At 37.7% G+C, this 14,610-nt stretch overlaps 1 protein-coding gene and 1 long non-coding RNA gene across 9 annotated transcripts in view; one reads left to right on the forward strand and one right to left on the reverse strand.

The window, feature by feature from the left end:
- Positions 1-14,610, reverse strand: part of LOC134795578 (uncharacterized) — a 194,129-nt gene that overhangs the window by 113,875 nt on the left and 65,644 nt on the right. The gene's annotated exons all lie outside the window — the stretch shown is intronic.
- LOC134795513 (potassium voltage-gated channel protein Shab) overlaps positions 7,714-14,610 on the forward strand; it is a 104,200-nt gene continuing 97,303 nt past the window's right edge. For 6 of the 8 annotated variants that reach the window (XM_063767382.1, XM_063767387.1, XM_063767388.1 and 3 more), the window contains exon 1: positions 7,714-7,950. The gene's annotated coding sequence lies outside the window, so the exon portion shown is untranslated. The remainder of the gene's footprint in view (positions 7,951-14,610) is intronic. The other 2 variants (XM_063767383.1, XM_063767385.1) reach the window with 1 other exon arrangement.

Here is a 14,610-nt window from a genome sequence, read left to right on the forward strand (position 1 = left end):
TTATAAATTTTGAAAGGCTTTATCTCGGAAAATCCTAGATCTACAGAGACCTCACATAGACAATTCTAGTCTCGTATTGTAGCAAATTTAGTCTACCTACTTTAAAAACGTTTTGAGAAGATACTATCAAAAACAAGACCGAAGTGATCCCATAAGAGCACCGTGAACAAAGTTTTGTACGGTGTTCTATAGTCCTTTAGGGTTATAATCGCCCAAATCTAAACAAAATCTGAAATTTTCACGATTTTTGACAAAGTTGCGTTCGGCACTCGAGGTCTCAAACTTGGATCATTCATTGGCCCAACACTTAGAGGATAGAACCAACGGATACGCCATGTCTAAAATTTTCGGTACAAAATAGTCTGCCGTTTTTTGCGGGGGAGGGGCACATCAAATGTATAGGTACGTCATGTCAGATAAACGTCAGTCCATACATATGGTTGACCATTGGCCGCCTATTTTCGACAGAGGGGAACGCCTGTTAATGGCGGCTCCATTGTTAATTACTCCGAGGCCCAACATCGTAAACAAGTCTGCAAAAAATCTGAATTAATGGATTTGACGCAAACGCCAAATGTATAAATTTACTGTATTAGTATGTAAATAGGTTATTGGTTATAATAAATGGTTTACGATGGGTGCTAGTGCTGCACTCTGGCGGCAGAACATTGCAGTAATACAATGCGCGTTAAAAAAGCGTTTGAATGACACAAATGGACTTCGAGCAACACCGGCTTCCGACACGTCGGAAGGGAGGGGCCCAAGCGGTATCTTACCGTACAAATCTTTCTGCCATTTTTTGCGGGGGGAGAGGTGCACACAGTCCCACTTCTCACACACATACAAAATCCATCTGTAATGACGACACAAATACATAGAAAATGACACACCTCAAAGACAAATCTTGCAAACCTCGATCTCTTTTTGTGTACGGATGAGTAACAAGTGTCTCACCTGGGCCCGTTGTTGTTTGTCCTATTTATAAACGATCTTGCTGATTGTTTAACATGCCCCTGCTTACTGTATGCAGACGATCTTAAAATTTTTAAATCTATTAATGATATGAGCGACTGTTTAATGTTACAAAAAGATCTTACACAGATATCAGACTGGTGTCATCGAAATCATATGTATCTAAATGTTAGCAAATGTCATGTAATCTCATTCTCGAATAAGAAGTGTAAACTCATTTATGACTATGAGCTATCGGGACAGAGTCTTGACAGGAAATCAGTCGTCAAGGATCATGGAATACTGTTTGATGATCAACTAAGTTTTCGGCCACACTATGATTATATAGCTAGTAGGGGCAGGCAATTGTTGGGTTTTATCTGCAGAATAACCAAGGGCTTCAGGAACCCAGATAGTATGCTTGTATTGTTTTTCAGCCTGGTGAGGAGTGTACTGGAGTATGGTTCCCCTATATGGACCCCGCATTACTCTGTACATAGCATCGCTATAGAAGCGGTACAGAAGCAATTTTTGAAAGTTCTTGCGTGTAGATTTAAACTGGGACGTACATACAGATCGTATACTAGTCGACTAATCAAGTTCAATATCCCCACACTAGAGGCTCGTCGTAAGATGTTTGACTTTTTGAATTTATATAAAATTGTACACTCAAAAATTGACTCTCCTGCACTATTATCATCCATTACCTTTAACACGCCTAGATTTAGAGGTCGTAACACTAAACTTTTCGCACTTAGAGTGTACAAAAACAACACTTCATTCTATAATCCAATCACAAGAATGTGCCGCCAATATAACGATTTAATAGCCGGGGATCATCGCGGTAGGGGCACTGATATTGATATTTTTGACCCTCACATCGCTAGGTTTAGGAAGTGCTTGGCTGGCGTCCTCTTCCCCTCTTCTCCCACTTAACTGATGACATCTGCCTTAATCCTCTAAGTTTGTTTCAGTGATGTTTAATAGTCTTTATAATGTAAAGTTCGTTACTCGTTATATTGTAATGTTTAGATAGTTATTTCTTCTCTGATATTTTTCACTGTAGCTATAGGAATATGGTGTTAATTAGTTTGTAATATTTCCGCTCAATTGTAAAACATGCTGTGTACACTTGTTTTGGATCTCGTGCTAGATTTAAGCCATAATGTGCAATTGTATTACTTACCCATGATATTGTACGATGTCTGTTTAGTGTACCTAATAAAGTAAAATAAAAATAAAAGTGTCACAACACGTGAACACGCACACTAACACATTTTCGTATATGTATTCTGAGAGATGAGAAGTCGGATTTGTCGCTCGACCGATCCGCAATTTGTACTGGGCGAGCAAAATCGATAAATCCAACAATTACATGAGATTAAAATATAATAGTTGTGTTTATATGTAATTAAACGTATAGCGCCCTCCACACTCATGCGCGAATCGCGGCGAGAAGCCGCGAACACGAGTGTGGAGTTTTGAACCCAGACCTGCGAAATCGACTCCACACTCGCGTTCGCGGCTTCGCGCCGCGATTCGCTCACGAGTGTGGAGCGGGCTTATGATATGTAAAAAAAAAATGACATGTGAAAGGTAACACCTTCTTTTTGTAAATTTGGTGTTCCCGACCTCTTTTTACAACAAAAAACCGAGCAAATAGGCATTTTTTCTGCTGCTGTGTTCACGCGCGCGTCTGGACTCGGTCTAGTGAAAAATCCGAGTACAACTAGTTTTATTACCCGCGCTAGATCAGTTGATCTTGTACCTAGGCAGAGGGGAAATAGTACGAATGCCGCCTCCCTTCCGTGTTGCTCGAAGCAAATGGATAATGTGTATTCATTTGTGTCATTTCACACGATGGCGGTGGCGCTTTTTACTAAGCGTTGTTGGATTTTCGACTTCAAGCGTTGGTCGTTAAATCTGATTTAGCGTGCGGACGGATTCAAGCGCTTTTTGATAAAGTGCTTTATAATATAAGTTTTATAACTGTGCCCAAAATCCCCCCATTCACACTCCTACCTTGTAGTCCGCCTCGTAGAGTCGTAGTCCGCCTCATTGGGTAGGATTGTGTATGGGGGTCGCGGACTACGTGCCGTCCTACAACACCCAAGTAGGATGCCTCTTGTGTCCTACAAATCCTGCAAGCTCCGCCCACCGCTGTAGTCCGCCGTGTAGGATTGTGTGTCGGTTGTCGTCCTACGTTGCGGACTACCGTGTTTGATGTATGACAACAGTGCGCGCCATTTTTTTGAAATTTATAAAGAAAATCGCTGTTTTTGGGACCAGAAATCACCCAATCACTCCAACAAACAATGGAGGAATAGGCATTGCAACAATTATTACCTACCAATACTTAAGAAATATGATTTCATTTCCCACACTCTTTTTTATTTTTATCCAATAACAAGAAAATACATAGCAGAAGAGCTATTTTCTTTTTTTTAATTGCACGTAACATTTTCAAGAGTAAGTAGACCGACACTTGTGAGAAACGAAGCAGTACTGGTGATGGACGGCAAAACAGTACCGTGTGTGAGCTATTTCTTGCTCCGTAGTCTTGCAAGGCGTACTACAACGTAGGAGGGTGTGTGTGTGAGCTATATCCTACGCCGTAGTCCTGCGAGCTGCGAGGCGGACTACAAGGTAGGAGTGTCAATGGGGGGCTAAAGGATGACTAGTACTTTTTTCTCCATACACGAGTGACCCACCCTAATAATTATGTCTGCAATTTCATGATCTTTGATTGTACTATGATTGTACTGTAGTGTTTTTCATTAGGAACTAGCCGCGTAGCCAAGATGCCGATCGCTTACGCTCCGTAGCGATCGAAACGCAACTGTCACTGTAGCACTAATATGAAAGAGTGATAGAGAGACATAATGCTTTTCGTTGTCGAAGCGATAGCGATTGTAACCTTGGCTAGGCCGGCAGTGCTCCAGTCGTCAAGGTAGTATCAAAACAAAATTAAATCTACATAGGTATAACAAGCTATATTAGAATCGGCCTCTTAAACTACTCTACTGCCAGAACAGTTGTATTGTGTGTATTGTACCGGGTCGCAGTGATCTGGGGGCCTACCGTGAACTTCGTTCGACGTGTTGCCTCCCTGTCACACTTACGTACGAATTTACAAGTGCGACAGAGAGGCAACACGTCGAACGTGGTTCGCGGTAGACCCTCTGAACTCAATTGGCCCTTCATGTTTGCTGCCAACATATTTAGTAAATTTATTGAATTGTAATAGCGCATTGTAATATTATGCCTATTCGCAACAATGATGCGTTGAACGAGATTAACAGACTGAGAAACCTGTCCAGCGATATACCTAATACCTGTAAGCTTTTATATTTTATAAATTGTGTAATGACGTTGAAACTTGATTGGAAAATTTTTACAGGAAAAAAATATTTTATTCTTTAAAACCTTGTTTTTAAATAAGTTTTTTTACTTTTATTTTTTTTTGTTTCACATCCAGTGTATAATAATAAAAAAAAATGTTTATTCATTATAAGTGTTAGGTTACATTGTACAGGGTTGGTACCTCTTTTTAATTAAGTAAACAGGTACTTGTATTAAGAGGCACCGCTCTTCCTTAGTTGCTAAGTGAACAACAATAAATTATTACATGAATAAAATTAATAGAAATAATATTAACATTTCAGTGTATATATTTAAATCTTTATTAATAGAATTATATAGTTTAACGGATTTACAAACGAATTGTCTACTAGCATATTACGTTGTGTTTATTTGAACTGTTGGAATTAAATTATTTGGTGTATATGGTACGGACTTGTGTAATTTTAAGGTCGTAAATAATATGTACAGTTTTCTGACAGATAATACATTAGAAAGATTATATAACTCTATGGTAGGAAATCAAACGGCTTGAAATACATAACTTTAAGCAGTGATCTCTGGGCTCTTTCGAGTTCTAAAAATGTGGTTTTTGTAGCACCCCCCCAGACCGGTATACAGTAACTTATGACTGATTGGACAAGGGTTACATATATTTGTTTGAGAAGTCGTGAGGTACAAATGTTTCTTAGTTTTTTAAAGGCCCATACAAGTTTCCTGATACGGCTCATGAGCAGCTCTATGTGCAAATGCCATGTTAGGCGTTGGTCCACTAGTATCCCTAGATACTTAGTATTTTCAACTTTATTTATAGTAGAGCATGTACAGTTTTGCGTATTGTTGTTGCATGTGTGGATTTTTATATTAAAATGGTGATCTGGTGGTGTACTACTGTAGTTCGTAAAGCAAATATAGTTTGTTTTAGATGTATTTAACGTAAGAAGTCGAGAGCGCAGCCAGCAGGCAACTTCTGACAGACCTTGTTCTGCAGCATGCTTCACGTCTTCCCAAGTGTCTCCAGTGAAGACAATGGCAGTGTCGTCAGCATAAGAAAAAATGTGTCCGTTTTTAATATACATATTACATAACTTATATAGATTAAAAATAGGGTCGGTCCATTTTTAGGGTTCCGTACCCAAAGGGTAAAACGGGACCCTATTACTAAGACTTCGCTGTCCGTCCGTCCGTCCGTCCGTCCGTCTGTCACCAGGTTGTATCTCACGAACCGTGATAGCTAGACAGTTGAAATTTTCACAGATGATGTATTTCTGTTGCCGCTATAACAACAAATACTAAAAACAGAATAAAATAAAGATTTAAATGGGGCTCCCATACAACAAACGTGATTTTTGACCAAAGTTAAGCAACGTCGGGAGTAACCCTTCGTGCGCGAGTCCGACTCGCACTTGCCCGGTTTTTTATTCTTATCTATTTTGTTCACGATCAGTGATGAGTTTATAACGGCAAATCTGCATAGTCCAGCCACCATGCGCACTGGCTGGTGTTAAGAAAGAAACTTGCCTTTCGCGCCCGGCTATTGTTTTGCTTTGAAAACAATTTTAATTTTGCTGCCGCGAAATTTTGATTAATTAGTACCTGTTACTACTATACCTACAGTATAGCGTAATTAAGAGTAGGTATCATCATTATTTGTTCTGATTTAAATAAGTAGGTAATAAATAAATATGTTGTATAAGGGTGGTTATACATATATGACTTAATGCATAAATAATTTAAATTAAATAAATAATTAAATAATAATAATTTAAATTAAATATACCTAAATAATTAAATAAATAATAACTTATAATGATAATTTAAATTAAATATACCTACCTATAATATTATATAATGAATGAATGATAAATTGATGAATTAGAAATATTTAATGCTAATTTATTAATGAATGATGAATTGAATGAAATATTCTGAATGCTAATTTATTAATGATACTATGGGAGTGTATTTAAAAACAAATTATTAATAATAAATCAATGGGCTAGCCTATAGCCATCCAGGCTAAATAATAAATAAATAAATATATTTTTTATTTTAAGAGCTACCACGTATGCAACCTATACTTTGCTATTAAAATAAAGAGCTGCTGTTACTGTTACACATGCATCGTAATTGGTCACGAGAAAGTCAGGACCGAGACCTTATCTACGCTTTCTAGTCAGTGTCAGTGACTATTGTTTTAATAGGATAGCCTGGCTAGGGCTAGATGAAAAGTTTTTGTTAATGCTACCAGTCGATCGAGTTTGTTTTGAGGATGTCTAAGATACAAAATACAGAAACGACAGTCCTACTAGGCTTACTGAATATACTGTACTTTGTAGTTAGCAATGTATCGGATATTGCGTTATTTTTACAAGTTTTTTATTAACTTGCAATGTAGGTACCTATGTAACTATGTTTGTACGGGTCAAAGCTTGCAAGTTAAATTTGACCCACTTCCCGGTTTTCGATGAAGATGAAAATTTGCATACATGTGTAAGTCGGGTGACAATGGAATATCATGGTACCATCGAGCTGATCTGATGATGGAGACAGGAGGTGGCCATAGGAACTCTGTGATAAAACAACGCAACTTAACTGTGTTTGGGGTTTTTAGAATGGTCTCGATGAGTATTAGTTGCCTGTGGAAAGCAAAGTACAGTCAGCGACAAAAGCTTGTACCAAAAATGAAATTTTAGACAAAAACTTATTTTATTTGCAAATTATGACGAATACAATTCTTAATTATTTATATATTTAAGTTATGTAACTGTCATGAAATAAAAGATATAATGTGCATAACGTAACCCATTTTATACATTAACCCGCGGTGATTACCGGTCCGAGCGTAAGCGAGGGCCTATATACAAGTCGAGGATAAGATAGACATATTTTATGCTCGAGTTATATAGTATACCTAGTAAGTGCTCTTCTATTCACTTCGATTTCGAGTAAAATATTCAGAAGTATTCAAATATTCAAAGTCATTTTACAGTATTCATTCAAGAGTAAAGTAATTAGTAGGTACTCGGATCCAAGCACGGCTGCGTGTGGCGGGCGCACCGGCCGCGGGGCGCACCAGCCGCCAGCTGCAGCAGTGGCAGTTTTACGACAGGTTGTGGACTTTATTGCTAAGTCAATAAGGGTCATAATGGATGATTTTACTTTAGGCGCTAAAGCAAAAAAAGTAACTTTATGTCGATTAGACGCGACTTACCTAAACGCCAAATTTACGAGCATGAGAAGGGAAAATTCGTATAATTGTAAACCATGACAAAAAGTAGTGACAGGTAGACCTCGGTAGCGGTAGGTGACAAAAACTTATGGGATGCAACAAAAGAAAGTTATGTGCTTTGCGCAGAGAAAGCTCTGGGCGGGCGGCGCGGGGCGGGCGAGCGGGCGCAAATAGTCGGCGCGGCGCAGTCGGACTCAGGCCCGAGGCGGACAAGCCGCGCGCGACTCCCGCGACTAACCGACCAACCGCACCAGTGCGCGCGTTACCCTAGACCTCCCGTGCTAGTGCTGTGAGCCAGTGACTGTGAACGAACCGATCCTGACCACCGGAGCCCCTCCGCCCAGTGCCCTCGTGCGCTTCAGCCACGGCGCAGGCTCGCCACGAGCGACATCAAGGTTATAAGGAAGGTAAACAACGAGCTTTCATTCATAATTTTATTCTTACTTATAATAGTAGTTATGAATTTATAATTCAACATCGATTTGTAGCTAGGATTTAATATTACATGAGAGCGCGAAAATAATAAAATATTCAGAATGGTTGGTCGTAAAATTAATCAATAAGGAGGACTATTATGTTTGAGTAAGCTCTTCAAATTTTTTACTAAAGTCAAAACAGTCAGCTAGAGCTCGTTATAGCCTTAATTAGAGTAATAAAAATGCCTACTTACGTAATTTACACGTGTAGCTATAAATCGTCTTAAATCAACGCTCGTAGAGACACTTGCGAGACTTGCGAGGCATAAACTTTTGTTTGCGCCGATGGTATGTGGGTGCATGACACACAGTGACCCATTTTCGCAACATCTAGATTCGACAACTGAACATTTGGCAATAAGTCCGAGAGCGGGACACTTCACGGTTGTTCTCGCTTTCTTTGATCATTGTATTTTAAGAATATTTGGAAGCTTCGCATGTCAGACAATCCCGTTGTTTTAAATTAGAGGTATTGATCGTAAATAGGACATTCAATGCAGCAGAAATTTTTAAACTCTTATCTAAGCGTTCTGTTCTGTCAATATTGAATATAATCGAGTATAAAAATTATAGTTTTAAAGAACGCTCAATGATTAAAAAGCTCCGTCTTATTCACGAAATTACACCGCATAAAAACATAACGAAAAGAATTAGCAATATATAATTTGAGGAAGGGGGGGGGGGGGGAGAAAAACAAGGAAGGGCATGGCCAATTATAAGCGTTACAGAGCAGAATAAATATAAAGTTAAAGACATCAAAGAAATTGCAGGGGATCATGGAGCCAATAGGGCTTATTTTATTAACAGCTCATGATCTATTAACAGAGATTTATTTGGAATGTACATTAACACAGCTGTCTTTGTTTGACTTAAGGGAGTTATGAGCTTTTAAAAATTTGTATGAAAATTGTTTTTCACTCTTACTTGGTATAAAAATTTAAAAATAAAAAAGTCAAACTAAGGGTTATCTATGGTTAATATAAATCAAATTGTGTAAAAACACATTCCATAATGTCAATATTCAGAGAGGAAAACGGAAACTACCTTTGTTTGAAGAAGCTATACCCCATTATCCTCTTAAGTGATTTGTATTTTTAACCGACGAAAAAAACGCAGGAAAACGTATATATATATATGTATATATATATATATATATTTTTTTTTTATGTATGACCACGCATAACTTTTTACAGAGTAGTTCGATTTTGTTAATTATTTTTTTATTGGAAAGGGTACCCCGTAGAATACCCCGAAGTTGGTCCCATATAAATTTGGAAAAAAAAATCCAACCTTAAGTGTAGGAAAATAGGGGATGATTGATTTTTTCACTCACCGATTGTAACGTATGACCACGCATAACTTTTTACAGAGTAGTCGTAATAATAATAAAAATTTGGAAAAAAGGGGTAATTTATATTACAGAACAAAATAATAGTTAAAGTAGGGTTATTAATATAACAGTTAATAGCTAAAGCAAGGTAGGTAGCTATTTTAAAAGTACATAATCAAAAATTAAGCATGTAATAATTTGTATAAATTATAGCCACAGAAAATTATAAAATATAAACTGCAAAAAAATAACAGATTGTAAATATATAAATACGCAGATTTGTGTGATTGATTTCAGAAGTATGTATTATATAGTTCCTACTTTCTAGATGTAATTACATTGATATAAGCCTAGCGATTGTATTAGGTATACCGGGTGTGGCCTGTAACATGAGCAAATAATTAAAACATAGATTGTACTCCTCAAACGGTGACACTTATGTTCTACAACTTTTAAAAATTATTAAAGTATTTAGACTCTCCATTTTTCATACAAAATAAATATTATCTTCAATGGACGCCATCGCCACGCCATATCATTGTGATTGACGTTGCTTGTCACGCCTTAAACATAACAAAATTCGTAATACATTGCGTCTTAGAATAAACTTTAAAGTGTATTAAAAATCAAACCACAAGTTATTTTTAAAAGTCGCTGAACAAATGTTGGTCAGTATGAGGAGTACAGCCTACAGTTAAATTTTTTGCTCATATTACAGGCCACATCTGGTATAGAAAGTGTATAGACAAAATTATTATTTTTTTCTTTTCAGTGCGCTATTGTTTTTGTTGGTCGATTCGTTTCGTTTTTGTTATTTGAAATGCATTTATTTAATTCTAGAAAGATGAGACAACTAGACATACCTAGTTACATATGTAAATAGTTTAGAGGGTATCCATGTGGCCATGTAGGTAGCAACAATTGCGATATCAATATCATGCTATGAAAAAACTACGTCGCATTGCGGCCTTGACCAATGACCATCAATCGAGCTTCTTAAAGAGGAGACTAATCTCAAGTTTCTTAAGTTTTATACATACATAATATGTAAAATGTGCAGATAATTAATAAATAATGAACATTTAAGTACAAACAATAAATTATCTAAATAGCCCCACTCTACGGTTATAGAACGAATTCATAGCTTAAATTTAAGCCGACTAAATACAATATTATACACAGATTGAGCCAGTGAAGTGAATGCATAGCAGAAAATATCTGTTCAACCCGCAAAGCGCAGCTCCCGACCGATCTGCAAATACTGTCCGGCAAATAGCCCGATCCAGAGCGCACCGCACCCGGCTGTTTACTTACCCCTTGTCTAGTCTACTTCTTGCCAATTAAGCCTGCGTGCCTCTTGGTTCGACTGTATTAACCTACTTAATAATTGTAGTTGGCTATTGTTTACTGTGTCACAGCCTATTACCAATAACCAGCTAGCGTAATTCCTATTGCTCGGAATTAAGATTGAAACTGTTGCCATATCGCGGGAGAAGCAATAAAAATATATTATGTAAAAGCGTTTTTAACTTAAAAAAATACAGAACATTATAAAATAGTTTTCATGTATGTAGCGTATGTAGCTCATCATCGAAAATGCTCACAAAAAATCGCAAAAATCCGTTGAGAAGTGCGTGCGACCAGTAGGGCTAAGATGGTCGGGTCTTTATCATTTGTCATCATGTCTGTCACGTTCTAACAAATATGTAAGTGCGAAAGTGACGCATGGTATAACATTGGTATGATAGAGGTGATAAAAATGCGACTATGATACCGCTGCTGGCGCCCAATTCAGATTTTACAACTTATTACGGGTTTAACTGGTTTTGATGCGTCCTTCACGTTCATCTTAGTAATTCGCACGCGCATCTCACCCAAGAGTTTCACTTAATTTTAAGGTACAGCCCCCTGCACCTTAAAATTAAGTGAAACTCTTGCGTAGCCCCCGCCAACTCGACTGCGGGATAATTTCAACTAATCGAAATATCTTCCATGTTATTACATTAATGTTCAAAATGCACACATATTTTTCGCTATCTGGACATATAGGGTACTCTAGCTAATAATGTAAAACATGGAAGATATTTCGATTAGTTGAAATTATCCCGCAGTCGAAATTAACCCCCTGCAAATTTTGCACGCACCAATCAGCGTGAGTGATTTTCAAGGTCGTATCAAATTAAAATCAAAACCGTAACAAGTTGAAGCCTGAATCGGCCTGTAGAGGAAAACAGCCATACATATAAATCATTGTTGTCCAAGCAGGGCTATAACCGCAAAAATCGAAGTTCGCAAATTGCGGGCATTTTTCTCTGTCACTCTAATTACGCCTTCATTCGAGTAAAAGAGAAAGATCCCCGCAATTTGCGAATTTCGGTTTTCGCGGTAGCTCCTCTGAAACGGAGACTACCGCCGTTTTCGAACAATGAGATACGTCAAATACTAGATATTGAAACGATATGGATTGGATATGTAAGGCCCACTTGCACCATTCCACTAACCCGGGGTTAACCGGTTAAACCTGGCGTTACCATGGTTACCAGTACAATTTGCCACTAGGTTAACGGTTTAACCGCTTAATCCCGGGTTAGTGGAATGGTGCAAGTGGGCCTTAGTGTCAAACAAGTGTCAAAATTGACGTTTCTTTAAACAAAAACGTCACTTTTGACACTGCCATATCCAATCCATATCGTCTCAATATCTAGTATTTGACGTATCTCATTGTTCGAATACGGCCGTTGGCTTCACTCGGTTAATAGCCTAACATTAATTCTTTTTTTAACCTACATTAAAAAAAGAATTAATTAATTATATTATATTACAATACCTACTAAGCAACGCCACAGACTTAACTTGAAGTGGGGCGTCGTAGCAGCAGCGGCGTAGCCAGATCGTAGCACGAGCGTAGACATGCTACGGGAAGTTAATTAATGGGTAACGCAATTGGGAGGTTTCGTTTCTACATTCTACAACGTAATTAATTCGATTACACTGGTTATATGGTATTCATTAATTTAAATTGTAATATAACAAAGCTCATTTAATTCGTGTTGTTTTAGTTAAACGCCTACTATGTATCGGTATTATGTAAAGGTGACTTTGTACGAAGCGGTTGACGACCCGACTCGACAATGCTTAAAAGAAGTCACCTGTCAGCCACCAAGAAATCATCGGTCACTGTCAAAAGTAACATTTCTTCAACCAAAAAACGTTACTTTTTTGACACTTACAGACCGGTATCGTTCCGCTGCGACTTCTTATAAGGATTGTTCCAATCGGGTCATAAGTTTTGTTAGGGTTCCGTACCCAAAGGGTAAAAACGGGACCCTATTACTAAGACTCCGCTGTCCGACCGTCCGTCCGTCCGTCCGTCTGTCACCAGGCTGTATCTCATGAACCGTGATAGCTATAGGCAGTTGAAATTTTCACAGATGATGTATTTCTGTTGCCGTTATAACAACAAATACTAAAAAGTACGGAACCCTCGGTGGGCGAGTCCGACTCGCACTTGTCCGGTTTTTTTTATGATTATTAATAGAGCATTATGATTTCGTTAGATTAAAGTTAGGACGACAGTTCCTTATTCTGGTAGCGACGGATTCCAAGCAAAAATAAGCACAATTAACACGGATGTATGTAATTAACTGATATTTATTTATAGGTATTATATTCATCAATTAACATGTTGTTTTTGAGTTTAATTGGTCCTCACCAACTTATCGCTGTCGTAACCTGTCACTTTCATAAAAACTAGTGCCTACGGAAATTCTTGGGATAAGTTGCCAAGCGGACCCCAGGCTCCCATTAGCCGTGGCAAAATGCCGGGATAACGCAAGGAAGAAGAAGGTAATACAAAAGTGTTATCAGGCCGATAGTGTCTTGAAACCAGTCAATAGTATTGAAAGCGAAACGTTAACCTATATATTTTTATTGCTTATGTATGTGTGGTACAGACCGTGTCGTCCATTTTATGATGAACTATAACTGAGAATAGGTACTTATTCCTTCAAAGTGGGGGAATACGGCCGGTCCCAGTAAAGTGTCTACTTTACATCCAGGGTAATTCGCATTCAACTAAAGAAATACAATTTGTTGAAACCGCTAGAGTTACTTAGCAACAACAAATTTTGTAGCTAATTCCCCTGACGAACTTAGCAATAAAATGATCATTTCTACTGATAGTTACGAGCGTGTGAATCAACACTTTGCAAAGTGGATTCACCTTGTTTTATGAATAGTTTTTCTGTGAAGGCGTGGGCTTAGCGAGCGCATTCATGTTATTATTTGCCAACTCGTCACTTTGAGCTTCACACGCCACAGGTGACTGGTTCTAATTCACGAACATTCTGACTCATCCGTGAGCTTGTAGCTGTAAACATGTTGACCTACAGATTCATTAAAACTATGCATAATCGGAGGTCAGACATATTCTGGTATGCTCTGTAGCGAGAGGCTCTATAAGCATTGTAAATATCAGCACTGAGTGATGTGCATAACCGCCTTGTCAAGACGACAAAACTTTCAGTAACTTAGTCTATCCTTTTATGTTCGCGAGTTATGTATACGTTTCAACATAGCTGGTAACTTTTGCAGTAGACGGTCGCATTTGTTTTGAATTTGATTTGTGATCACGTGGTGGTTTCTATAGAAAACGAAGCTCCGGAATCATCCTTAAAATGAGTCAAAAACTTAAGTTTGAGTTGATATCTTTAGTAAATATCAGGTGGCTATGGCATAATATAATTATAAATTAAAGCTTGGTTCAACAAAAAAAATTACATCTATGTATTTTTATTATTGATGATTTTATTTGTATTTATTTAACCTTTGCTTAAAATACACCAGAGAAACTCAAAACATTATTTGTGCCCGTTTCATATTTCTGTGGCCCGTACCCAGTCGCGTCATTCATCCAATAAATAATTCAAATCCCTCCAACATTCGACCTAATTTTAAAACAATGGACTTAACGATCGTAATTTGTTTTGTTGTTTGTTTATTATTTACACAAGTGCATTAATCGCACTAACTGTGTAAGAATTCACTAATTAATTCAGACTGTAAATGAGTGACGACACGATTTATTCATACTATTAAAGTAGTCTAATACTAACATTTGACCGCCAAAGACGTCAACTGACGCGCTCGATTTCAGTGTAATATCAACGCTCGTGCATTCAGATAAGGTTTACAATGGCACATTTATAATAGGCGTGGCATTAAAAGGGTTAAAGAAGTTACACATTAATTTCAAAACATTT

The sequence above is a fragment of the Cydia splendana genome, chromosome 12, assembly GCF_910591565.1.
Source record: "Cydia splendana chromosome 12, ilCydSple1.2, whole genome shotgun sequence".
Taxonomy (NCBI): domain Eukaryota; kingdom Metazoa; phylum Arthropoda; class Insecta; order Lepidoptera; family Tortricidae; genus Cydia; species Cydia splendana.